The following is a 26,622-nucleotide window of genomic DNA, read 5'->3' as shown; positions in this document are numbered from 1 at the left end:
ACTGCTCCCAGGTCAACAGGGACTTGGAGACTGAAGGTGTAGCCCCAGGATGCTGGGATTATGACTTTGGGGCCAATAGGAAAGTTCTGGCTACACAACCACATGGAGAATTCCACCAAAAGGGGTGTCCTAGAAAGGCAAATTGCACACTGGAAATGGGAGAGAGCTGTTTTTGGGAAATAGACAGAGATTTTTTCAGTTTGTGGGACCCAGTATGGGCCATGGGAGTGAGGATAATTCTGGGTGGTACCACAGGGTCCCCTTTAAAACTTGTTGGAAGTTTGTCAAGAGAAGGGATAACAAAATTAAAGGTACAAGAGTTGAGAGCTATTATTTGTTAACTAGCAGTTCGTGCCATGTCAGTAAAAGAGCTGCAGATCTTGGGGGACCCTCCAGCTTGAGAAGTGGTGGAGTCCTGGAGGTACAAGCAGAGCCCTTAGCTGAAGGAAGATGCCCACAATGAGAGAAAGAACGGGACAGATCGCTAGGCTTTCACAGTTCCTTCCTACCCAAAACCACAAACTCCCCCTGAAAGACTCGACTTTCCACAGAGCATTGCCTCAGAATTTCCTGGCTCTTTCTCCTGCTTGATCTCCTTCATCAGCATGCTCTAGGTTTTGCTTCCTACCCAGGCTTAAAACTGTCCATTGGACTTGACGCTATATCTGGAATCCCGCTTTTGGTTCCCCTCTGCTCTACAGCCAGTAGCTGCCACCCAGCTCTGCCCCAACCACAAATTCAAGCTGGGACCCCAGGTCTCCTGTTAACCCAGGAGAGCCATTCAGACAAGAGAAGAGGAGCAGGGGTGGGACAACTTACAGGAGCCACCAAGGAGCAGTAAACCACCACTGAGGGAGTGAATGAACCACCAGCATCTCAAGAAAGACATGAAGAGTCCTGAGAATCAAATCGTGTGGATGATCAGAGTCAAGAACCACTGTTGTCATCAGCCAAGGCTAAGACTATGCCAAGAATGTGCTAGTCTAAGCCAAGAAGCATGCAGAAATGTAAGTGTTCTTTATGTGGGGCGGTTCTGTCTGTGCAACTTGGTTGACAGCTCTCCCAACCCACAATCCCAACCCTTAGGTTGAGGTTCTACAGACTCAGCATGTCTGCTCTGATATCTGAGTATCTGTTCAGTTAAACCAATTCAGTTATTAAAATAAATTAATGCTCTTCCAAGTAATTAGAAGCTTGACTGATTTTATTTTCAATTGTTTATTTGATGTCAGACATGAGTGCTAGCAGAGGTCATATTGAAACTATTTATCAGGGCACCAATCAATCTGAACACTCACAGTGGAGCAATCAAAATGTGTGCTGCCTGGTGGGTAAAAGCTAAAGATTGCCCCAGGTATGGGATTCTAAAAAACAGGAGTCCTTTACTGAAAGATGATTATACAGTTGTGAGGTATCACAAGTATTTTAACAGTAACATTATAGGCCATGATTTAATAATGATTAAATAATTTACCTTGTCAATAATAACAATTACCATAATTATTTTAATGGCTATTAACTGGTTGATCAGTTGTTACTATAATGGTCATGGATTAGTGATTTTTTTTATTAGTGGACCCATAAGAAAAAAAAATGTTTAGAAGATAAAACTGGGGACTGAGTATTTGAGAGGGTAGATATCTGGGTGCCATAAGGAAAAAAATGTTACAACTCTTAAATACAGTAACTACCTATAATCACTCTCATATTCTGAGGGGGGTGGCAAAATTCAAGAGGAGAAATATGCCCTTTTGTTTGGTAAGACAGCATGGTGGGTCTTTGGGTTGTGCAAGTTAGGGCCCAAGAATGTACCGGTTGAGAAAGAGGGACAATACTCTTAGTAATAAAGGAGCAGGATTTGGGTCTTCCTTTGAACAACCTGATAGGGGCTCAGAGCTCTGAACTTAGCAATGAAGAAGGATGAGAAGCCATCTCCAAGCAGGCAGCTCCAACTCACCAATCCAACAGCAGGCTGGGGCCTCAGGTGAGGGCCGATCAGGGTGAGATTCTGCTTAGTGATAGTTAGTTAATTTGGAGAACAGTTTTAAGATATTTCTATTTTGTACAATAATTCTTCTTGGTAGCCCCAAGATTTCAGTCCAAGAGTGTTACTTCTTCTCGGTGGTGCTAAGGAGAATTGAAGGACAGGCAGCGTGCAGTACACACCCACCCCCTCCCTCTGCCTCTGGGGACAGAGCGGGGCAGCAGCATCTTACTGAGGGAGGATGGTGGCCTTTGAAGGCCAGGCCATAAGTGACCAAAAGCTGAGACCCAAGGTGGAGAAGCAAGCTAAGCACAGATTAATTAGGGAGCAGACATGAGAGAACCCCACTTTTCCCCAAATATGCTCAAGGATGGAGAAGGTTTGGGGAAGAGGTGGGCCCTGCAGTCACATGAGCTGGGGACCAGGCAGTGAGGGGAAATGTGGTACTTATGATACATATGCATGTGAGAGGGAGATTTAGAGACAGAGTTGGGGTGGGGATGGGGTGGCTGCGTGGAATAAGGTTTCCAAACACCAAGTGAAAGGGAAATCTGACAAATGGAGATTTCAAGTGCTTATCAAAAGATATCTATTTTTACTGAGAGGCTTTACAAAATTCCATCACTCCTAAAAATGGAAGCAAAATAAGCAAGGAAAACTACATCCATCATACACGTAAGATATTGGGGCTTTCCATGAAGACCAGAAGCCACAGACCCATAGAACACCAACGTGGTCAGCAGGCCACCAAACCTGCGGGCAAAACCCTGGAAAGCAGCATGAACCAGCTGCATCTATAAAGGAAAGGTATGCAACAGCCTTGAACTAAAGAAAAATAAACATAAAACAAATGTCTCTGGGGCTTCACATCAAAACTGCAGCCAAAGATTCCTTAGTTTCTCTGACACTTGAAGAGCCTCTGCCTGAAGATATATTGTGTAACCAACAAATAAAAGCAGGAACTCGTGTGTGTGTGCATGTGTGTGAGAGAGAGAGAGAATATGTGTATATGTTTGTGTATACACATGAAAGCAAGAATAAATCATGGAAGTGCATAAAAACACTAACAAATCAGCATGTGGTTCCTGTCAGAATTTGTGTAAGTCTTCCTCCCACAGAAGCTGTAATAGACAAGATGCCAATTTCTCTAACATTAGAGGATTCATATATTTTTTTTGTTTACTCATTCACTCAAAGAACATATATTAAAGCTCCCAATATATACCTAGTCCTCTTCTTGGCAGCTTCTCATAGTCACAATTAGTTCTCAAATTTATACAAGGTATATAAACCCTCTTCAGATGAGCAAACCAAAGCTCACGGAGATTAATTGACTTCCCACGCTCACAGCTCCAAGGTGGTTGAGGATTTAGAGCAGGTTTCCTGAAACAGAGGACCCAGCTCGCAGGCAAAGGACTTTCAGCATATCCTGTAGGGCAATCGTTCCCAGCCTTTACCATCCCCATTTCAAATTCAAAATCCTTTCCGCAACACCAGAGCTGCCTAAGTACAAAAATCATGTATTCTATGTAAGAGCTTATTTAAGAAAAGTTTGTAGAATGCCACCTATGTGCCCTGCATAAATGTTAATGTCAGGTACATATTTGCAGGGAGCACTCAGTGTTTATGGAAGAGAAAAATATAAACAAAAAAAAAAAAAAAAAAACCAGCACAGTGTGATGACAGGTGGAATAACAAAAGGAAGTGCCATAGACAGTATTGACCCAAGGTGACAAGATGCCTTCAACTCAGGGGTGGGGGGGTTGGGAATAAATCAGGGCAGACATTTGGAGAGTGCTGTTCTGGCAGGAACATGGGGTGGAGAATAAGATTCAGGAGGCAGCCAGGGGTTACGAAATGAGAGCTCCTAAAGGACAAACACAGGGGCTTGGTCTCTGTGACATCTGAAGGCTCAAATTAGGTGACTTCTCACCACCACGAAGGGGCTCAGGAAACTCCTGGAAAAAGTATGTGAACCCAGTGTGCCGGTTTGAATCTATTCTGTCCCCCACAGAAGCCATGTTCTTTAATGCACATTCTTGATTAGGGTGGAAACTTTTGATTGAGTGTTTCCATGGGGATGTGACCTACCCAACTGTGGGTGAGAACTCTGATTAAATTATTTCCTTGGAGGTGTGGGCCCCACCCATTCAGGGTAGGGCTTGATTAGTTCACTGGGGTATTTAAGAGAGAAGCTACGAGCTGACACAGACACTGATGCTTACAGATGCTTGGAGATGTTTGGAGATACTAAGCCAAGAGATGAAGCCCAGAATTTGCTCCAGAGAAGCTAAGAGAAGACCCCCAGATGCTTAGATGCACAGGAGCTGAAGAAGCTAGGAGAGACAAGCCAGGGATGTTTTTGGAGAAAGCCATTGTGAAACACAACCTGGGAGCAAAGGACCAGCAGATGCCAGCTACGTGCCTTCCCAGCTGACAGAGGTGTTCCAGACACTATTGGTGAAGGTATCCTCTTGTCGATACTTTATTATTGACATTTTTATGGCCTTAGAACTGTAAATTTGTAACCAAATAAACCCCCTTTATAAAAGCCAATCCATTTCTGGTATTTTGCATAATGGCAGCATTAGCAAACTGGAACAGCCAGTCTCCTACTGGGGTCTGAAACTGTGCGAACTGTATGATGTGACTTCAAAAGATGGCAGATGTAATGAAGAGACTAATAAAGAAGTTACCATCAGGGAAGGAGGAAGCTAACTGAGTCAAACAATAGAGACTGAGGGTCAGAGTGGACCAGGAGTTGGGACATGATGTGTCAGTCCAGATCCTATGCTGACCCAGGCAGCCCAGTTCAGTCCAGCAAATGTTTGGGAATTTAAAAGTCTGGATCATATATTCAGAGATATTTTAAGGGTAAAAATAAATGAAAACAGGGGCGGGGCAAGATGGCAGACTGGTGAGCTGTAAGTTTTAGTTACTCCTCCAGGAAAGTAGGTAAAAAGCCAGGAACTGCGTGGACTGGACACCACAGAGCAATCTGTCTTTGGGCATACTTCATACAACACTCATGAAAACGTGGAACTGCTGAGATCAGCGAAATCTGTAAGTTTTTGCGGCCAGGGGACCTGCGCCCCTCCCTGCCAGGCTCAGTCCCGGGGGAGGAGGGGCTGTCAGCTCCGGGAAGGAGAAGGGAGAACTGCAGTGGCTGCTCTTATTGGAAACTCATTCTACTGATTCAAACTCCAACCATAGATAGACTGAGACCAGACACCAGAGACTCTGAGAGCAGCCAGCCCAGCAGAGAGGAGACAGGCATAGAAAAAAAAACAACACGAAAAACTCCAAAATAAAAGCAGAGGATTTTTGGAGTTCTGGTGAACACAGAAAGGGGAAGGGCGGAGCTCAGGCCTTGAGGCGCATATGCAAATCCCGAAGCAAAGCTGATCTCTCTGCCCTGTGGACCTTTCCTTAATGGCCCTGGTTGCTTTGTCTATTAGCATTTCAATAACCCATTAGATCTCTGAGGAGGGCCGTTTTTTTTTTTTTTTTTTTTTTTAATCCTTTTTTCTTTTTCTAAAACAATTACTCTAAGAAGCCCAATACAGAAAGCTTCAAAGAATTGCAATTTGGGCACGTCAAGTCAAGAGCAGAACTAAGAGAGCTCTGAGACAAAAGGCAATAATCCAGTGGCTGAGAAAATTCACTGAACAACACAACTGACCAAGAAAAGGGGGGTGTCCGCTCACAGCCACCATCCTGGTGGACAGGAAACACTCCTGCCCATCGCCAGCCCCATAGCCCAGAGCTGCCCCAGACAACCCAGTGTGACGGAAGTGCTTCAAATAACAGGCACACACCACAAAACTGGGCGTGGACATTAGCCTTCCCTGCAACCTCAGCTGAATGTCCCAGAGCTGGGAAGGTGGAGCAGTGTGAATTAACAAAGCCCCATTCAGCCATCATTTGAGCAGACTGGGAGCCTCCCTACACAGCCCAGCAGCCCAGAACTGCCCTGGGGGGACGGCACTCACCTGTGACATAGCACAGTCATCCCTCAACAGAGGACCCGGGGTGCACAGCCTGGAAGAGGGGCCCACTTGCAAGTCTCAGGAGCCATACGCCAATACCAAAGACTTGTGGGTCAGTGGCAGAGACAAACTGTGGCAGGACTGAACTGAAGGATTAGACTATTGCAGCAGCTTTAAAACTCTAGGATCATCAGGGAGATTTGATTGTTAGGGCCACCCCACCTCCCCGACTGCCCAGAAACACGCCCCACATACAGGGCAGGCAACACCAACTACACACACAAGCTTGGTACACCAATTGGGCTCCACAAGACTCAATCCCCCACTCACCAAAAAGGCTAAGCAGGGGAGAACTGGCTTGTGGAGAACAGGTGGCTCGTGGACGCCACCTGCTGGTTAGTTAGAGAAAGTGTACTCCACGAAGCTGTAGATCTGATAAATTAGAGATAAGGACTTCAATAGGTCTACAAACCCTAAAAGAACCCTATCAAGTTCAGCAAATGCCACGAGGCCAAAAACAACAGAAAATTATAAAGCATATGAAAAAACCAGACGATATGGATAACCCAAGCCCAAGCACCCAAATCAAAAGACCAGAAGAGACACAGCACCTAGAGCAGCTACTCAAAGAACTAAAGATGAACAATGAGACCATAGTACGGGATATGAAGGAAATCAAGAAGACCCTAGAAGAGCATAAAGAAGACATTGCAAGACTAAATAAAAAAATGGATGATCTTATGGAAATTAAAGAAACTGTTGACCAAATTAAAAAGATTCTGGACACTCATAGTACAAGACTAGAGGAAGTTGAACAACGAATCAGTGACCTGGAAGATGACAGAATGGAAAATGAAAGCATAAAAGAAAGAATGGGGAAAAAAATTGAAAAACACCAGAAATGGATTGGCTTTTATAAAGGGGGTTTATTTGGTTACAGAGTTACAGTTTAAGGCCACAGAAGTGTCCAAGGTAAGTCATCAACAACAGGGTGCCTTCACTGAAGGATGGCCACTGGCGTCCAGAAAACCTCCGTTAGCTTGGAAGTCACGTGGCTGGCGTCTTGCTTGCTCCCAGGTTGCGTTTCAAAATGGTGTTCTCCAAAATGTCAGTGTCAGCTTCCAACAGCTGTCTTCAAAATGTGTCTCTCAGCTGCAGCAGCTCTCTAAAATGTCAGTCTTAGCTGCTCTCTGGTCCTTCTGTCAGTGAAACTCCTTTATATGAATCCAGTGATCCAGTTAACACCCTCCCTGAATGGGCACGGTAACACCCCCATGGAAATTATCCAATCCAACATTTCACCCACAGTTGATTGAGTCACATCTCCACAGAAATGTTCAATCAAAGAATTCCAATCTAATCAACACTAACACGTCAAAGATAATGCATCAAAGATAATGGCATTTGAGGGGACATAACACATTCAAACTGGCAAAGCAGCCTGAGCGGGTGGAGAAGCTATGGGAGGTAAAGAGAAAGAGAAAGAGAGAATAGGTTACATTTTTGAGAAGCTTGGCCACAGAGGAAGGCAAAGAGAATTCAGGGTTAAATAAGGGCTTGGTAGGGTGAGAGGGGTGGCATTTAAAACGGAAGAGAGTGTCAGTTGGAACACCGTTGCAGAGTTAACAAGGAAAGTGAGACATGCCCTTCAAAGTGTGGGCCCACAACTTCCTTGACTTTTCTTGCTTGTTATTTTTCTTTTTCCATCTGCATGAAGACCTGTGTGACAGATACAGCCCTTATTCTGAAAGGGAAAAACGTTGGCAGCAAAAGGATACTGGGACATATAAAACAAACACTTCCTGCATCCACTTATTCCTGTCCAAACAGATTTCTTTGGCGATAATTTACTTTTTCCTGGCTGGGCCTTGTAGAAAGGCCATATTAGCACAAACAGTCTGGTTGTGGCCATGGAGGGCAGAAGTTGAAGGAAAAGTTCAATTAAAACCCTGCCTTCCTCAGCCTGATAATGGGTTTGACAACAATGCTTGGTATTGGAATCCCACAAACTGGGAAAGGCTTTTTGTTGCAGGCTGAGAACTCACCAAACAAAAGGTCTCAGGCAGCACACAGCTTTTTCATATTTGAAGGGCCGTTGATTCGGCCCCATCTCACTCACTCCTCGGGCATGGCACCCTCTCCTCTCAACCTCTCAGGAGATGACAGGCTGGACAGCTTCTTGCAAGCGAGCCCACAGGAAAAAATAAATGCTGCCTGCAGGTCAACTGAAGTAATCCCTCACTCAGGTTTGCAAAATCCAAAAGGCTTCTAGTTTCCTCAGGAACATGTGGTAAAGCCTTTGACTAATTCTCAAAAGGTAAGAGTGATTGAGAGTGTGAAGGGAGGTATTTTCTAAGATAATTCCATTTGACATTTGCCTGGGAATTGTACAGTTTAGAAAATACTTTGGACACAAGATCTTATTTGATCTTCCCCTTAATTCTGCATTTCTCCCATAATACAATGAAAAACACAGAGACTTGGGGCTCAAGTCATATCCCTTGAAGTGGGGTCCATTGCTCTTTCACCATTCCATACTCCTTTTGAAAAAAAATGGAATAAAAATGGAGGTGTCACAACCCACAAATGGACGGAAAGACTGCTCTACAGTTTGGACTGGGCAGATCAAGGTAAGGGGGATGAGCTGAAGCAAAACTGGGAAGAACCACTTTTTATAGCCCTACTGCCTACTCCACACACACGCCTCCCCTACTCCCCATCTCTAGCACCCTCATTCTGTCCCTTCGTTAAATAAAGCATCTCTTCAGTGTTTCCCACACGAATGGCACCCAACAATCTGACTTCACCAATTCCTTTCCTCGCTGCAGTTTACTTGTCCTGAGTCCCACCCCCTCAGCTTCTCTCGCTTAGCAATTGATCTATCCTAATCCAATCATTATCCTTCCAAGGAAGTACCTTCTACTCAGAGCCATGATTTCCTGCATGTGCACTAAGGTACAGAAGACCAAAAGTCACTTCAATATGACCCCTCCCTACTAGCATTGGTGCCTTAGCAAGGGTTCCGTTGACTCAACACCCACCCTGTAGTGATATAAGAGTCAGGCCCTGTGGCAGCTAATCGGTCATTTCTGCATAGTGGTGGGTCTAATGGCAGCCTCCCTCAGTCACAGCAGCACTGCCTGTCCATCAGTCTGACCGTGATCATGGTTGAGGGCAAAAAAATGCCTCTTGAAATAAAGACAACCCACGAAAGAAAGCTAGCCCCAACAGAACCCAAGCCTTTGGGTTTCCAAAAGTTTGGCAAAATTTTTGCAGTTTCTGTCCAGAGAAAGAAAGGCAACCTAAGTGATTGGTGTCACCTTTCCAAGTACTTGTGGGTGGCCATGTCTGGCCCACATGGGTGCTGGCCAGGAAATCAATATTTGATGAGGCCCTGGCAGCTAGAGCTGGCTCTGGTGAAATAGTTACCTGAAATAGGCAGGAAGAGATGGAGGTGATCCTGTCTTGAGGAATGGAAGTCGGGTTGACTAAATTTTGACTCCTTGCAAGCACTAAGGGAAAACAGGAAATTGATGCAGGATGGAGCTAATGCAGGATGGAGCTAATAAAGAAAGCTGCTGGAGGGGAGGGATATTGCAAAAATGAATAAGAAAGAGAAGCAAACAAGTCCAAGACAGGTGCTGACAGGCCACTTGTTTTCTGGCCTGAGCGTTGGATGGGATGTGGGTCTACTTCCATGCCCAATGTCTTCTGCTTAGAAGGACATCAGCCATATTGGATTAACACCCACCCTCATGTAGTCTGGCCACACCCAAACTGATAACATCTTCAAAGTTCCTTTTTACAAAAGAGCTCACACCACAGGGCTGGGGTTAGGGCTTGAAACTGTCTTTGTGGGGAGCAAGATTCACCCCCTTAGACCTACTGTCTTATTTGGGTTCCTCCAGAAGTAGACTTTGAATTAAGGATTGAAATGCAAGTTCTTTTACGAGATGCAAGAAAAACTGTCAGAGGAGCAGAAAAGCAAGCCAAAGAAGAGAAGGCACCAACAAAGAATTTGGCATCACTCCAGCTACCAATGTGGGCAGCTGGAGCTTATGACACTGATTAAATTCTGGAAAATTGAGTAGAATAAAAGCCTTGGAGTTATCCCACCCAAGGAGTGAGAGAGCTGGGATGTTTATATGTCAACTCCCCAGAGCAATTGGTTGAGGGCTGGGGGGACACGATGTAGAGAGAGTGGCCTTCCGTGGCTCTTTTGGAGAAAACCTGCAGACAAAGAGAATCAGATGATGGGTTCATGGGAGTTCATTATTCTATTCTTTCCAATTTTTGGCATGTTAAAAAAAAGTTCTTGATAAAAAGGAGAAAAATATTCCAAAATAGACAGTGATTCAGCATTGAAATGAAATGTTTATTGTGTTTGCAGAAAAGCAGAGCAGTAGGGTGTCAATGTGATATTAGCAAACCAAATATTTGACATTAAAGGAATAAAAGCAATTTCACATTTTCTTGGAAAATAGCAGCCAAGCCCTTTCCAGGACCTGAGCAAGAAAGATACCTACAAGTAGATGAAGCCAGATAACATTTTTGTTATTGAGTTTGAAGACAGGAGAAATTGCGAAGACCTTTGGAATTTATGAAAGAAATTTCAAAACATTGAGAGGCAGATGTGACCAGTTCTTGAACCACATGGGACTATCATGAATAACGCGTATCGTAGTTCAAATGATGCATAAATAATGGTGCGTCATCCCATCAGTGGTGTTTTGGAATCCATGAAATCCAGTATTTTCAGTGTTGGCTATCTAGTACAAAATTTCAAGATACAAATACATACAGAAAGAGATGGAGCAGTTTTCATTCACCAGAGGAACTCTTAGGGAGAGTCCAGTATTTGTCTAGAAAAAATGCTTTACCAAGGAACAGTACAGTGCTGGTGCTAAAACCATGGGCTCTAGGGCCCAGTTGCCTGGGTTTGAATCCTGGCTCTGCCACTTACCAGCTGTGTAACCTTGGACAAGTTACCTAAACATTCTGTGCCTCAGTTTTCTCATCTGCAGAATGGGGATAATGAAAGTAGATTCCCTCATGAGATTGGGGGGTGGCGGGTGAGGATATCAAATGAAATAATATATGCAAAGAGCTAAGGCTAGTACCTGACCCACAGGAAGTTTTCAATGAACTGCTATGCTATGGATTGGTTTATTCTTGGAGAGGAGGTGGATGAGGATGGTCAGGGAATGCAGAAAGCAGGAGTCTAACTGACAGCAGAAGTTCTTCCTAAAATGTGATGCAGCCACTAGGATTCCCCAAGTAAAATTACGCAGGTATTTTCATTGGGGAAAACATTAAAAGCGGGTTCTGGGTGAAGGAGGGACAGCACATGAAAATGAAAGTAGAAGGCAGAAGACACCTGAGACAATAAGTCCCAGGAATTCCCATAACCAAGGAGAAGGCTGTGGACCTCCACAGACTATGCAGTTTGGGGCTAGACTCTATTATATTTCAATTCGCCACATGACTTAAACTCATATACCTTTCTCCTTCTCTAAGATGGCAACTGGATCCCATGCTGTGGAGCAGCTCTGGTCAAATGCAGTGTTGTGCTCCGAAGGATTCTGAAGCTGTACTTGGATGTCCAGAAAAGAGCACCCACGATGGATTAGCAACATCTGCCCCAGGCACAGAGGATCAAGTCACAGCAGCATTTCAGCCACGCTGAGGTCGGGCCTATGTCCCCATGACATTAGAAATGAAGTCAAAATGGGCAAAGCCCCAGCACATGAAACCTCTCTGTTATCACCTGGCTGGCCCAGGACACTGCCCCTTTTCCGACTGTGGCCTGTTGTCTTAAGACTCCATGAAATCTAGGTGACTAATTCATTTATGTATTCTGAGCACTAGTCTTTCATAATGATAATTGTTGAACTATCTTTCCTGCCCTGTGGTTTGTCCGTTCACTTTCTTGGAGCGTGTTTTGTGGAACAGAAGTTCTTAGTTTTATTATAGTTGAATACATCAGTCTTTCCTTTAGGGTTGGGGCTTTTGAGTTCTTATTTAAGAAATCCTTCCCTACCCTAAGAATATAAAGATATTGTTCTACATTCTCTTCCAAAAGATTTATAGTTCTGCATTTCACATTTAAGCCAGGCTTTCTGGAATTCAATTTGGAAATATCTTGAACTTCTCTGTCCAGTTACAACAGGGGCTGTAGCATGTTGGGTTTCTGAGCACTTGGAGTCAAGCTGCTGGGGCTTGGGTCATAGCTGAGCCACCCATTAGCTGTGTGACTGTTTCCCCGAATGTGGTCATACTTACCTCATAGGGTTTTGCAAAAATTAAATGAGTTGATACATATAAAAGTGTTTGGAAGAAAGAACATCTGGCACACACTAAATGCTTTATGCATCTTAGCTATCTCTGTTTTCTCCCCTTAAAGTTTCTACCCAGCTCACTGTGACCCCATGATCAGAACGTCCTACCCCCTAACAACAGCACAAAGAAACAAGACCCCACGAAGCTCTGCGCTGTTGTGATAAATATTCTGCCTGAAGAGTTTCTTTTCATTGCATGATTTTCTTGCATGTGTCAATATTTATGTGCTTCACTTGCCATCTGCAGGTGCTCCAGCCTCCTACCAAGAGAACGTGTCGAGTTCTGCAGACTTAAAATCAGAGAGATGCGAAATTCATTTCTCCCTGGATATTTTTTATGCTCCCTGGGAAGTCAAATAGCTCTGAAAGTGGTGGAAAAGAGAGCGGTTTCTCAACATGTACCAAGTAGGGATGCACATTTGAATCTGGGGGAATATTCTGGAGGATCTGTCCGTGTCCTTTTCCTGTCACTGGGTGGTATCTGCAAGATACCATAAGTGGCTTCGAGCCAAAAATGGAAAGGAGCAAATAGTTGTTGAAAGATTTCTGAGTTATAAGAGCTTACTGCGTGCTATTGCATTTAATCCTCCCAATAAGCATGAGAGGGAGGTAGCGGACATGCAGAAATGCTAGAAGTGTGGGTGTTCAGAACTAGGTCCTTCTGCTTTCATGCAAAAACCCTTTATGTCACACAGCCTCCCACCCAGGCACGTCCAGTGCTATTACCAGGAAGAACGATCAGTCTCACCTCTTGAATGCTTCTCGCGTCTTTTTATTCTGTCACCTCATCTGTGTCCACGGTCACTCACCCTCCCTCTAGTCCTTGGTTATGCTTTCAGCACCCCAAGCTGTTCTCCCAGTGAATGTCGGTACCAAAACCTGACCACCTACCACAAATCCCAGGCTGGATTTAGTATCTAAGACCTTCTCTCTGAAATCTCAGGCGAGTGGCTGGCCCCGTGGCTCTCTCCTAGGAGTGGCAGCCTTCCCTTACACAGACATACGTGTTTGTGTGTGTATAGACGTACACAAGCACGGGCACGGACACAGAAATGACCAGATTAATTAGAATGTTTGACTGCCATATACAGTCACATACACACACACAGATATGTGGCACGCAATTAAATGTGTACACAGAATTAAAGTATACACGCAACTAAATGTGTACACAAGTGCACACATAACATAACATTTCATGTAAGCTAACTAACTGGGATTAACCAACCAGAATATTCTTGCCGAACTCCACTTTTAGAATGATGCAAGTAACTGGAACGCATGCTGCTATTAGCAAGATTTTATTCAAATGACCAACATCTGGCTGAAGTTTTTGAACAATCCACTGGACCCTAATCTCTCTGGCACACGGTCCCTGACTTAGAAGTCTCTGCAGATCCTGGGATGCATCTGTAAGAAGGTCTTCAATAAATGTGGTTGGAGAAACAGATGAAAGAATGAATTGGCTCTGTCGACAGGCTGCTCAATTGTCTTTCCACTCTAGGAAGAATTAGCATCCACAGCTCTATAGGAGCCAAGTCAATATATTCAGTCTTGCAATCTAACTTAGACTTAATTAGGAAGAGAAGTCAACTCAGGCATTTCAGAAATTATTTAAAAAGCAAGAGTTCAGATTTGAATCTTTCTTCACAATCCATAACATGGGGCCTCACAGATAGCAAACATTCAATAAACACAACTGATTACCCTACAGAACTCTAGATAATTATATTAACCAAATTCCTCCTTTGCTAAGTGTGTGTTGGTTAACCAAGGTAAACATGCACAGACACGCACAGACACACGGACACCCGTCCTCCATCTCGCCACCACTTCTGCCCTCCAGCTTTGTTGTCTCCATTTGTGGCCTGCCTGCCAAGAGATTTTGAATTTGATTCTTAGAATCTGAGCAACTTCTTTCTCTCCAAACTATGTGGGTTTGCTTTTCTTCTTGAGGGTTTGGCAAAAGTTACCCTCCCACCCTGCTCCTTACGTGAGAGGAAATGTGTTCTCCTAACCAAGAGGATATCTCCTACAGAAGGAGCACTATAGCTTTAGCAGAGGTGACCCCAGCTAGTGGTGGCTTCCTCAGATTGCTGGTTTCCTACCTCTTGCCCTTTGCAGTATGGCTCCCGAACACACTCAGGCAACCCCAGGATTCAGCCAAGAGGGACATGGTGCTCAGATGGGGGGGTGCCGTATGGGCTTGTGCTCCCTCAATTGATTTATGGCTTTTACAGATCTAGAAGGATATGACTCAGAATGGTCAGCGGTCCCATAACTGTCAGTCCAAGCATGACACAATCGTTTCTCAAACTGCCTGTAGGCAAAAAGTGAATGGTAAAATAAGCTCCAGCCTCCCTTCAGGCAGCAAAGTCTGTGAGATTCCCTGTGACCCTTTGCAACAGTGCAGCATCTTAAATGGGAACCAGAAGCAAAAAGTCACGATTATCAAAAAGCAGAGGGCATTAGGGGGACAATGTACACTTGTTCTTTACGTGTACTGAGAAGTTCTGCTATATTTCTGTATCCATTCTTTATTGCTGCATAACAAACCACCTAAAGCTGAGAGGCTTAAAACCGTGACCGCTCCTTTGCTTACAGCTCTACAGGTCTGCAGTTTGGGCTGAGATCATCCGGGCAGTGCCTCTACCAGTCTCCCTGGAGTAGTGACCTGGTGGCACTCACCTGGCAGCTCGATCGGCGATGGAGGCTTGAAGAAGGCCTCCTTCCCAGGTTGACAGTTGGGGCTGGCTGCTGGCTGTGGGCTGTGGTCCCCACTCTCCAGTAGGGCTGGACAGAGCTTCTTTCCATGGGAGGGGGGGGGAGTCATGTCAGCAATCCAAAGGGCAAAACCAGAAACTGCAAGGCTCCTTGAGGCCTAGTTTTGAGAGTCACACAATATCTCTTCTACCACATTCCATGGGTCAAATCAAGTCATGGGGCCAGAGAATGAAACCCATTTCTTGACAGGGGGAGCAGTAAAGTTGCAGTAAAGGTAGATGGGCACCGGGATGGTAGGTAGAGTTGCAACCATCTTTACAGACATTTTACTACACTCCTTGTGGCCTGCCTCTGAGGACTGTTTCCCTGGTTACAAAGCAGGTGAATGCTCAATCCCGGGCATTTAGAGAGCAGGTGCAAAGCTCGTGTGAGTGTGGCCTTAAGGATGGCAGACTTGTCCATCTACCCATCCATTCTGCAAATACAAAATGGAACTCTCTTCTGTGCCTGGGAATAAAAGATGAATAAGACACAAAGCCCACCTTCAAGGACACTTCATTTCCTGGGGTCACAGAGACACACACGAGTGGATCATAACAAAATCATGTACAGAGTATCAATTGCAGGGAGGAGAAGGTCAAAAGAGATTCAAGAAAGGAGGTGACTCTTGCCCTAAGTCCAGAAAGCTGAGGTCCTTACCAGGTAAACTGGAGCAAGAGGGTAAAGATGCAAACATGGCCTGGATGAGAGATGATTCATGAGTAGGAAGTAGCACCCACATCACTGTGGGGTGGGGAGAAGCGTCTCTGCTGTGCTGAGGGGCATGAACTTTCTCCACCAGCAACAGAGAGAGCTTCAGGCCTAGGCGTGTTAAAGTCATGCTTGCAATTTGGAAAAGCATGCAGGAATATCTGGAGACAAGGGGGCAACTGAAGGGGCTATTCCAGTTGGGCACTGTGGTTGCAAACAACACAACACAATTCTGACCAACACAACTTCAGAACTAGGCTTGCAGCTCTCAGAAATAGGACAGCTCCAGAAAGTTTAGGGATAAAGCCCACCCAACTCTCTGTCCGCCACTGGATGCTGCAACCAGAATGTTTAGACTCTGCTTCTTTCATTTTGATTATTCTGTTTCAGGTTCAGAATTTTGGGAGAGAAAATCCAGTTGGCTGAGTTTATGTCATCTGCTGCCCCAGGGCAGAGAAAGGATCTCCAGGGACCCCTCAAAGGGGTCTGTGGTGGGAGGTCCAGCATCCAGCTTTATTGTTCCACAAGACAGCAATGGTTCCCCAGAAGAAGCAAAGGTGCTCTTAGGAGGGAGAATGGAAGCCAGGCAGCGGATAATCAACGATATCCACCACAGAGTCATTCTAAGAGCCTAGGTGACAGACATGGTGCCCGTCTGCCTTACTGCCACAAGGTAAGTCTAGTGTGGGTGAATAAACACAAAAGCTGCAGCCAAAATTTGGTGTCCCTAGGTGCCAATGGCCCCAACTCTAGCACCCATCCAGTGGCACTCCCTCCTCTATAACACAGAGTTTAACCAGATTGGTGAGATCATTTTTTTCCCTGAAAAAAAAAAATCCAAATAAAATAACTAATTCATTTATGCCTTTCTGAGTACTTCTTTTGGTGAGGTTTGAAGATGTCCCTTACCTTCCCCATTATCTTTCCAAGCATCAGAGATAACCCTTGAACGTGGTCTGGTAAATATATACACACGCACACCCTAAGAACTCTACCGAGAAGAGATCTTATGCCTAACATCCAATTTTTAAAATTCTGCAAACCCAAAGAAAACTTTCCTTTCTCTTAAAATAGTTTCCATTAGCAGCCAGAATGACAAGCTCTCAGGACTTTCCCATGAAATTAATAACTATATCAGTTAACAGCCCGAAGTGGTGCCGTGGGTCACCAGCTCCTAACCCACCATCAATTCCCAGATAATATCACTAATATCACTCGCAGGTGAGACTCTCCAAATTATAGCTGAAGAAATGGGGTAATCATACTCCAGAGGTTGCTAAAAGGGTCCCATAACTTCCATGTTGAAATTTGCATAGTTCTACTGAGATGATTTTTAAAATATCATATTGTTCTTACTAGCAGAAATTACCTGTGTCAATTTCTCAATCTAGCTTGCATTGATTAGCTTGCTAAGGAACCAATTCACTGGTCCTAAAAATCCTGAAACAAAGTGCCATAAGGTGAATTAAGCCATTTTTACTTGCAAGAGCCTCCTATGGGAAGTAGCAGGAATGATCACCCTCCAAATGCACCCAAATACCATCTTCCCTTCCTGATCTCTTTTCTTTCTTACCTCTATTTTCCCTCATTCTTGCCTGGACTTCTTTTGTTCACTCATGGTGATGGTCAATTTTATGTGTCCACTTGGCCAGGTTATGGCATCTGGTTATTTGGTCAAACACTGATCTAACTCCTTGCAGTGGAGGTATTTCATAGGTGGGTTTAGCATCTACAATCAGTCAGATTAAAGTAAAGGAGATGACCCTCAATAATGTGGCTGGGCCTCATCCCATCAGTTGGAGGTCTTAAGAGCCAGAACTGAAGGTTCCAGGGATCAGAAAAAATTCTCCCTCAAGACTATACTTGCCACTTCTTCATGAGTTTCCAGCCTAAGGAATTTGGACTTAAGACATCATTCTTGCCTGAATTTCCAGCCTCTGGAATTTAGAGTTGCTAGCCCTCACAATCATGTGAGCCAATTCCTAATAATAAATCCCTTAAAAAAATAATACACACACACACACACACACACACACACACACACATCCTGTTGTTCTATTTCTCTGGAGAACACTGACTGAGACACATACCAACTTATTTATCTACTCCTCAATCCTTCCACCCATGTCCCTAATATGTCCTAAACAGTGCACCTGATTTTCACAGAATGGTCAACTCTTCACCAGTTGAGGGACTTTGGATGAGTTGTTGTTGAGCAAGTGCCCCATAAATAGAACATTCTATTATTCCTCTACCTCTGCCCTGTGTTTTGCATTTGAGGGTGGCAAGATGGCTTGTTGAGCCTTCCATGTGTAGAAGTTCTAGGCCTTATCTTTTTACTTGATAGAAGCTAATTGAAATCGTTATTTAGAAGCACATACAAAATGTAGCCAAATGCCACAGAATGTCTGCTATTGAGGTTTCTGAGAGGTGTTTCCAAGAAACCGTACCCTTTCCAACACCAGGGTTTTGAGCTAGTTGAGAAATAATATAAATAAAGATGGTGGCCAAAATTCAGCTTTGATACTCATCAGTGCTAATTGGAGGATCCAGCTAACTATGACAGCCAATGGAGCCTGCTAAGCAAATGCCAGCATGAGGCAGACTTTCCCACACTGGCACTGGTGGCGCGAGGTCCAGGCAGGGCTCCTTGCACAGAGGAGATGACTGTAAAACATGGAGAAGCAGTGAGAACATTCTTTACGGGCAGACTCGTTCCCAGGAGGAAGAAGGAAGCTGGAAAGAGCCAGGCGTAGTAATTCTTCCCAGATTTACCCACAAAATAAACACTCCACCTCCTCAGGTTTGAAATGAATAGAGGACAGGAGAAAGACCCAGAGTTACAGCTGTCAAGCATTCTTTACAAGAAGGAAGGACAGGAGTGGTGAGAAATGTCCCAATAGCATCAACTGCAAGAGGGATGTGTATGGTTATCAACTCTCAAAGTAGAATAAGCCTTATTCTGTAGACAATATTCTTTCATTTCACTTTAAATTATGAGAAATACTGTTGCATTTGCTATATAAATATGGCCATTTATGAAGGCTTTTTACTCTTGTAATCAAATTCAACATAGACTAATCCAACAAATATTGCAAATGGTAGGCCAACAAATGACTGAGTCTTACACAGCCAAATAAGTGGTTCCTCTCTTCTGTATTTTAGTCTCCTGTATCTATAGTAAGCAGTTTTTTGTAGACAGTTTTTGCAGATTTAATTCAATTTAGCAAACATTAATTCAATACCTACTAGATGCCAGACACTGTATTAGAGACTGGAGTTATAAAATAAATGAAACACACTTTCACTCCCAGCTAGTGCTTGGAGTAGTCCATAGGACAGACGGGAGAGTTGGAAACGTGATAAGAGCTTCAGCAGGGAAATATAGAGAATGCAATGAAACACAAATGAAAGAATTGATTATTCCGCCAGGAAGGAAGCAAGCAAAGCTACAGGGAGGTGGTAAAATTGGTTCTTTGAATAGATGGGCACCCATTTCTGTGGTCGAGAAATGAGCTTTCCATTGATCCCCGTACCTCCTCCTTGAGAGCTGTTGTCTTAGAGCAGATTCCATGCTCCCCCTATCTCGCACTGCCTCTCACCCAAAGCCTAGGCTCCAGGGAGCCCCTGAACTCCACGCTGAACAGAAAGAGCAATATGAGAATGGAACTAGATCCTGGGCATTTGAGAATCTCGGACACAGAGGGCCAGATGATAACAGCACTTACGTTCTGATCAATACGCGCGTGGTATTGAGTATTAAAAACCTAAACTCAGTCCATCCCCGTGGCACCTCTGTGAAGTGGATTTTATCTGTTAATTCAACTAGTGTTAACTGAGTATACACCAGATGCCAGCACTAGATTGAGTGCTAAACGAGATAGATCCATCATGCTCCCATGGACCTTACTGTCTCACGGACTTTATCCAGAGAAGGCTAAAGTCATTTGTCCAAAGACACAGAACTCATAAGTGGCAGAGCTAGGCTTGGAGTCTTGCTCCAATTGTGTTTGTCATTTTTCACGTGTGTGATCACATGAGCAGCTGCCTCCAGGTCCTGGGGCGGGGAGTGGGAGCACAGGCACACACACCACCGCCCCCCACCCTGGGGCCTTGGCTGTTCCTGAGCCCAGAACAACCACAGAGAATCTTATCTCAACCAAGATAATTATCTTACCTCAATCAAGAATACCCTTCATGTGCATCATCACAGCCACAAAGGATAGAAGTTGTTAGTCCCTTTTCACTGAGAACACGGAGGTTCATAGATGCTACAAGACTAGTTAGGGTCACAGGACAAATCACAGATAACTCAGGGTCTTAGCTTGGGCTCCTCCAAAAGAGATGAGGGTTTGGGGGGAGTTGTATTTTTGGGGGTACAGGAAAGACCAGCAGTGAAGTGGGAAGGGAAGACTCAGTAAAGGGAATGTGATTAAGTCAGCTACCAGATTGGGCAGATTTTGGAAAACAGCACAGAAAACTCACCTCATAATTATCGCCCCAAGTTGCAAAGGAGCGTGGCACTGATACTGCAACTCCCATCTGTCATGGTCTGAGGTGTGCTGGGGCAGGAATGGGGTTAGGGATGCCCCAGCATTTCTGGCTGCCGTGGGAGTGGGCACAGTGACTTTCCACAGCTTTGGAACAAGCTGTCGTGCACAGGGATAGTGGCAGTAAGGGGACAAGTCAGCTGGAGGACTGGGGATGGGTGGTATGGGGGACCCTGGGGAGGTGGGGGGCAGGCCTGACAAGTGCTTGCTACACTCAGATCTACCAGGATCTCATCATTCTCTTTTCCATCTGGGAAGCCACGAGAGAAGCCATGTGCACAGATACTTTTGTGCAAAATGATAGGTGCAGGTGGAAATGTTTGCTACAAGTCCTCAAAGTTGTTCATTGAGACACTCCAAATGGCTGCATTACTCGATGCTCACAACCTGCTTATTTCCAGTGCATGCTGCAAATTCAGAGATAGGTGATTTCAACCACTGATCCACATTCCATTGCAAATCAACATGATGGGCAAAGAAAGGAGTAAATCAATCACCAGTGACAAACAGTAAAATGTGAAAGAGGTGGATACATCTAGTCCATGCTATGTTAATCCTGGGATTTTCCCAGGATTAGTTCACGCTGGGCACATCCAATGCAGCCGCCTGTCTCTAACAGTAGAGCCTGATGTGGTTTCTGGGAAGTCAAGGTTGCCTTCCATATCGTAGGCAAGTGGTTAGGGACAAGAAGATTTAATTTGCCTAAAAAATTGCTATAAATGCTACATCTAGAAATTTGTCTAAATCTTCTATGAACATGTTTATTGTTTGAAGCTATAACCCCTTTCATGGGAAATCAGTTTAATAAATTTACTCCTAGATTCACCTGATCAAATCTTACCTCTTTTAAGTTATGGGGCAGAAGCCCTTAGTTCTGCTATTTTTAGCCAATAAGAATAACAATATCATCAAAGCACTTATTGAGCACTTACAGCATGTCAGGCACTTTGTAAGCCATTTTATATTCAATCCCATTTAATCCTTATAGCAATTATACAAAGTATGTTCCAGTTTGCTAAACCTGCCACTATGCAAAATACCAGAAATGGATTGCTTTTATAAACAGGTTTCATTAGTTTACAGTTTTACAGTTCTAATGCCACAAAAGTGTCCAAACTAAGGCATCAACAAGAGGACACCTTCACTGAGGAAAGGCCAATGGCATCTGGAACACCTCTGTCAGCTGGGAAGGCATGTGGCTGGCATCTGCTTGTCCTTTTCTTCTGGGTTCTGGTTTCAAAATGGCTTTCTACAAAATGTCCCTGGGCTTCTGTCTCTCTTGGCTTCTCTCTCGCAGCTTCTGTGCATCCTTGTTGGTTCTGCCAGGGCTTTTCTCTCTAAGCATCTGGGAGTCCTCTCTTAGCTTCTCCAGGGAAAACTCTGAGCTTCATCTCTTAGCTTAGCATCTCCAAACATCCTTCTGTCCACATCTCCAAGCATCTCCAAGTGTCTGGGTCTGTATGGGTCTGAGCTTCTCCCAGGGACAAACTCTGGATTACATATCTTAGTTTCTCTCCAAAATGCCTCTCTCAGCTTCTCTGAGCTCCTTCTCTCCATGAACTCTCTCAAAGGACTCTAATAAAGTAATCAAGACCCACCCTGAATGGGTGGATTCACACCTCCATGGAAATAATTTAATCAAAGTCCTCACAGTTGGGTGGGTCTCCATGAAAACAATCAAAAGTTTCCACCCTGTAAGATTGGATTAAGAGATCATGGCTCTTCTGGGGTCCATAACAGCTTCAAACCAGCACAGGCAGTCTCTATTATTTTGTCATGTTTCAGATAGGGAAACTGAGGCTTAGAGAGGTTGAGTTGTCTGCAGCTAGGCAGCTACTGGATGCCAGAGGTGGAACTTGACAGCAGATGTAGCTGAAGAATGAGCTTGTGCTCTCAAATAGAACTCTAAGGACAGATCAAGTCTCGATTTCACTACATTTGATCAGTAAGTCTAGTTCATCCTATCCATTCATGATTTTTTAAGTTTACTCTTCATCTTTCTAGAACAAGAGGCCTAATTTGCTTTTTCCTGAATTCAGTTCCACATGCTTTCACAGAGCGAATGCAGTAACAGAGTGTACTAAACAGAGAAGCATATTGCAATGAATAACCAGCACTCCCTGCCCTCAGGATGCTTATTTCTAGTGATGATGACAGAAGAAAAACAACTTCCCAGACCCTAAGGCAGAATCACCCCACACACACACACCAAAACCCCTGCCCCCAGCTTGGAATAAGCCAAGTGCTGCAGGAGTGCAGTACAGCTTTATGAGATTCACTGGGATAAGCATGTGGAGGAGGTGGCACTTGGAGTGAACCTTGCAAGGTGAGAAGCCTGCCGCTGAGGATAAGAAAGGATTGAAGGCTTCCAGGATGATGGATGGCTAAGGCCATCACAGAGCAGAAGCAGATGGTGTATTTGAGGATGAGAAAGTAGCCCGGTGCTTTATCTATGTCTCTCCAATTATTGTAAGCATCTTCAGGGCCATATTTGTTCTGATTTCTCAAGAGCCTTGCACAGAGGTGAGAAAATGCTCAAAACCATCTCGCTGGCTGATTGCCTAGAGAACAGTGTACAAGAATGACTCAAGATCTCACTCCTGTGCCTGCCTTTCCAGAGCCTGAAAGGAAGGGAACCTCTCCAGCTTTTGTAAGGGATCCTCTCTTCCTTGAAAAGCCAGGCTGGATGATGGGAAAGGCTGGTGAAGTTCCATGAACCCATTCTTCAGCCAAGGAATGGGTATTTTCAGCCAGAATTGGTATTGTCTTGAGCACTGGGATATGAACACCACCGCCTGCTTATTATAGGTTCAAAATAGGAAATATCACTCACCTCCCACTGCGTGTACCTTAGAAGGGACAGAACACTGGAAATCCAGGCTGTTCCCTGAATAATCTCAGATGTATGGCTGTAATAGTGACTCTCAGGCTAGAACCCTGCTTGTCAATAAACAAGTTATCAAATTAATTATTCATTCAGCTGATGGGTATACATACCATTCATGTCCCAAATAGTCTCACCTTCCTTACCTCAAAGGTGTCTCTTATACACATTACCTGTTGATGAACAGGGGCTGAAAGTGGTTGAGTGACATGCCCAGAAATCTGTAACCAGGAAGTTAAGAGTTAGCAAATGGTTACAAACACTGAGTCATTATATAGATGCCTTTTTGCTTTCTAGTAAATCACAAATAATCAAAAGTAAAGCAACTGAATCATTGAAACTCACTGAACTGTAATCCAGGTGACTTGATCTTTGATAACGATCATATCTTTACCTTATAGCATTTAAAAACCTCATGATAATTCATGACTGGCCCTGCTTGCACCCTTTTATCCTGTTTTATAACTTTGGAGTCTTATGATCACAAGACAACCCCTGAATGTTTATTAATGAAGGAACTTGAGTCAGCCCAGAACTAACCCACCCCAATTCCTAAACTATCTTACCAGGCAAAGCTAGATCTAACCAAACTGACCCACCTGACATGTGCAGTAACTTCAACTTTAACCGATAAGCAACCTATACCTCATTATAATACTAAAAATCACCCCCATCATCATATTAAGGCCACCATTTCCTTACATATGTTCTGTAACTAAGCATGTAATCAATCTGTGTGTGCTCAATAATTAGATCATCTCTAACATCGTCACCTTCAGACACTTCACTTGTTATCATAAACCTTCCCATCTTTAGATACTATAAAACTATCGGAGTTACTTCAATTTGGGAAGACAGATTTTAGGCTCAGAGAACATCTGCTCTCCTTGCTTCGCATAGTAATAAACTCTTTCTCCCTCTGAAGCCCAGTGTCATGATTGACTGTTATGCTCTTCGGGCAGAGAACCCCACATCTGATCAGTAACAAAACCACCCAGTCTGATAACTTCCAAAAGATCTCCTACTCCAAGTCTTGCACCAAAGCAACTTCTGATATGAGCATCAAGAACCAAGGAAGTAAATAAACTACGGAAACCAGCAAACACACCAAAAGAAAACTTGCAGGGAGAGAGAGAAATTGCAAAGGGCTGCTCTTAGAGAACATCTACAGTTCAGGGGGGCCAGAAAGGGAAGGGGGCTATGGAGCCAAAGGAGCTGAACCCCCACCCTGACTCGCTCGACTCTCCAGACAATGTCCCTTTTTCATGGGTCATCTCCTGGAAGAGCATAATGTCAGCATGCAAGATCTGACTCTGGTATAAACTAAAATAAAATATAAAACAAACCATTGCTCAGTCCTTCGGAAAAGTCCCAGATGGAGTTTGACACTGCCTCCATAGGATGCTCTAAGGCGGTCTTTTCCTGTTTGTATCTGATCACTTGTGGCACAGTGGTTCTCAATCCTGGCTGCCCATAAGAATCACCTGGGGAACTTTAAAAGTTACTGCTGCATGGGCTCCACTGGCAGAGAATCTGATTTAATTGGCTTGGGATGTGATCTGGGTGTCTGTAGATTTTTTTTTTAATTTAGTTTTATTGAGATATATTCACGTCTGTGGTATACAATCAACTGTTCACACACCATCATATAGTTGTGCATTCATCACCCCAATCTATTTTTTGAACATTTTCCTTATACCAGAAAAAGTAAAAATAAGAATAAAAAATAAAAGTAATAAAGAACACCCAAATCATCCCCCCACCCCATTTTTCATTTAGTTCTTGTCCCCATTTTTCTACTCATCCATCCATACACTGGATAAAGGGAGTGTGATCCACAAGGCTTTCAAAATCACAGTCACCCCTTGTAAGCTACATTGTTATATAATCGCTTTTAAGAGTCAAGGATACTGGGTTGTAGTTTGATAGTTTCAGGTATTTACTTATAGCTATTCCAATACATTAAAACCTAAAAAGGGTTATCTATATAGTGCATAAGAGCACCCACCAGAGTGACCTCTCAACTCCATTTGGAATGTCTCAGCCACTTCAGAAACTTTATTTTGTTTCATTTCGCATCCGCCTTTTGATCAAGAAGATGTTCTCAATCCCACGATGTTGGATCCAGATTCATCCCTGGGAGTCACATTTTGTGTTGCCAAGGAGATTTACACCCCTGGGAGTCAGATCCCATGTAGGGAAAAGGGCAGTGAGTTCACCCGCTGAGTTGGCTTAGCTAGAGAGAGAGAGAGGCCACATCTGAGCAACAAAGAGGCACTCAGGGGGAGACTCTTAGGCACAATTATAAGCAGGTTTAGCCTCTCCTTTGCAGTAAGGAGTTTCATAAGGGCAAGCCCCAAGATAGAGGGCTCGGTACATCAAACTGCCAGCTCTCAATGTTTGTGAGAACATCAGCAACAATCCAGGTGAGGAAGCCCAACACTTCCACATTTCCCCCAGCTCCTCAGGGGAGCCCTGCATATATTTTATTCTCTGCCCAAAGTTACTGCTGCATGAGCTCCACCCGCAGAGAATCTGATTTAATTGGCTTGGGGTGTGATCTTGGTGTCTGGGGACTTTAAAGCCCCCAGGTGATTCTGTTGTGCAGCCAAGGCTGGGAACTACTGTCCTAGGTGTTGCAGGGAGGTGTTTTGGGATTCCTGGCAGGAAGGAGAGAGTGATCTGAGCAGGACCCACCTTGAACCTAGCACCCCCACTTCCATCTTGCTTATATATTGGGTCTCTGGCTCAGATTGCCATCAAAAAAGGACTCTGCTGCTAAAGAAACAAGCCTGAAAACCACTATCTTACAATTCTTACTTAGATGTTGCAATGAGAAAACTCTGGGCATCACTTTTAATGTTACCTATTGACACCTTGGCTACCCCTATATGTTAAATTATAAGAAAAGCATCATAATTTAACTAAAGTGTCAAAGAATGCCGTAAGCCCAGTGCTTATGTAAGCCTTCACGTTCACTTGGGGCCTATTTATTGAGCATCTACTACGTTCTAGATGCTGAGGATGTGACTTTGAAGGAGATGGACAAGTCTGGCTTTCAGGAAGCATATATTCTAATAGCAGGAGATAAGCAAGAGACGAGTACATACATGAGATAATGTTAGCTCAGACAGAGCTTCCGGGCTGGGGTCCTGTTCTAGTCTACTAATGCTGCCGGAATGCAAAACACTGGAGATGGATCAGCTTTTATAAAAGGGAATTTATTTGGTTACACAGTTAGAGTCTTAAGGCCATAAAGTGTCCAAGGTAACAATCAGCAATCAGGTACCTTCACTGGAGGATGGCCAATGGGGTCCGGAAAACCTCTGTTAGCTGAGAAGGCATGTGGCTGGTGTCTGCTACAAAGTTCTGGTTTCAAAATGGCTTTCTACCAGGACATTCC

The sequence above is a fragment of the Choloepus didactylus genome, chromosome 17 (genome assembly GCF_015220235.1).
Source record: "Choloepus didactylus isolate mChoDid1 chromosome 17, mChoDid1.pri, whole genome shotgun sequence".
NCBI classification, from domain to species: Eukaryota; Metazoa; Chordata; class Mammalia; order Pilosa; family Megalonychidae; genus Choloepus; species Choloepus didactylus.
Note: the sequence above shows the minus strand (reverse complement) of the source record.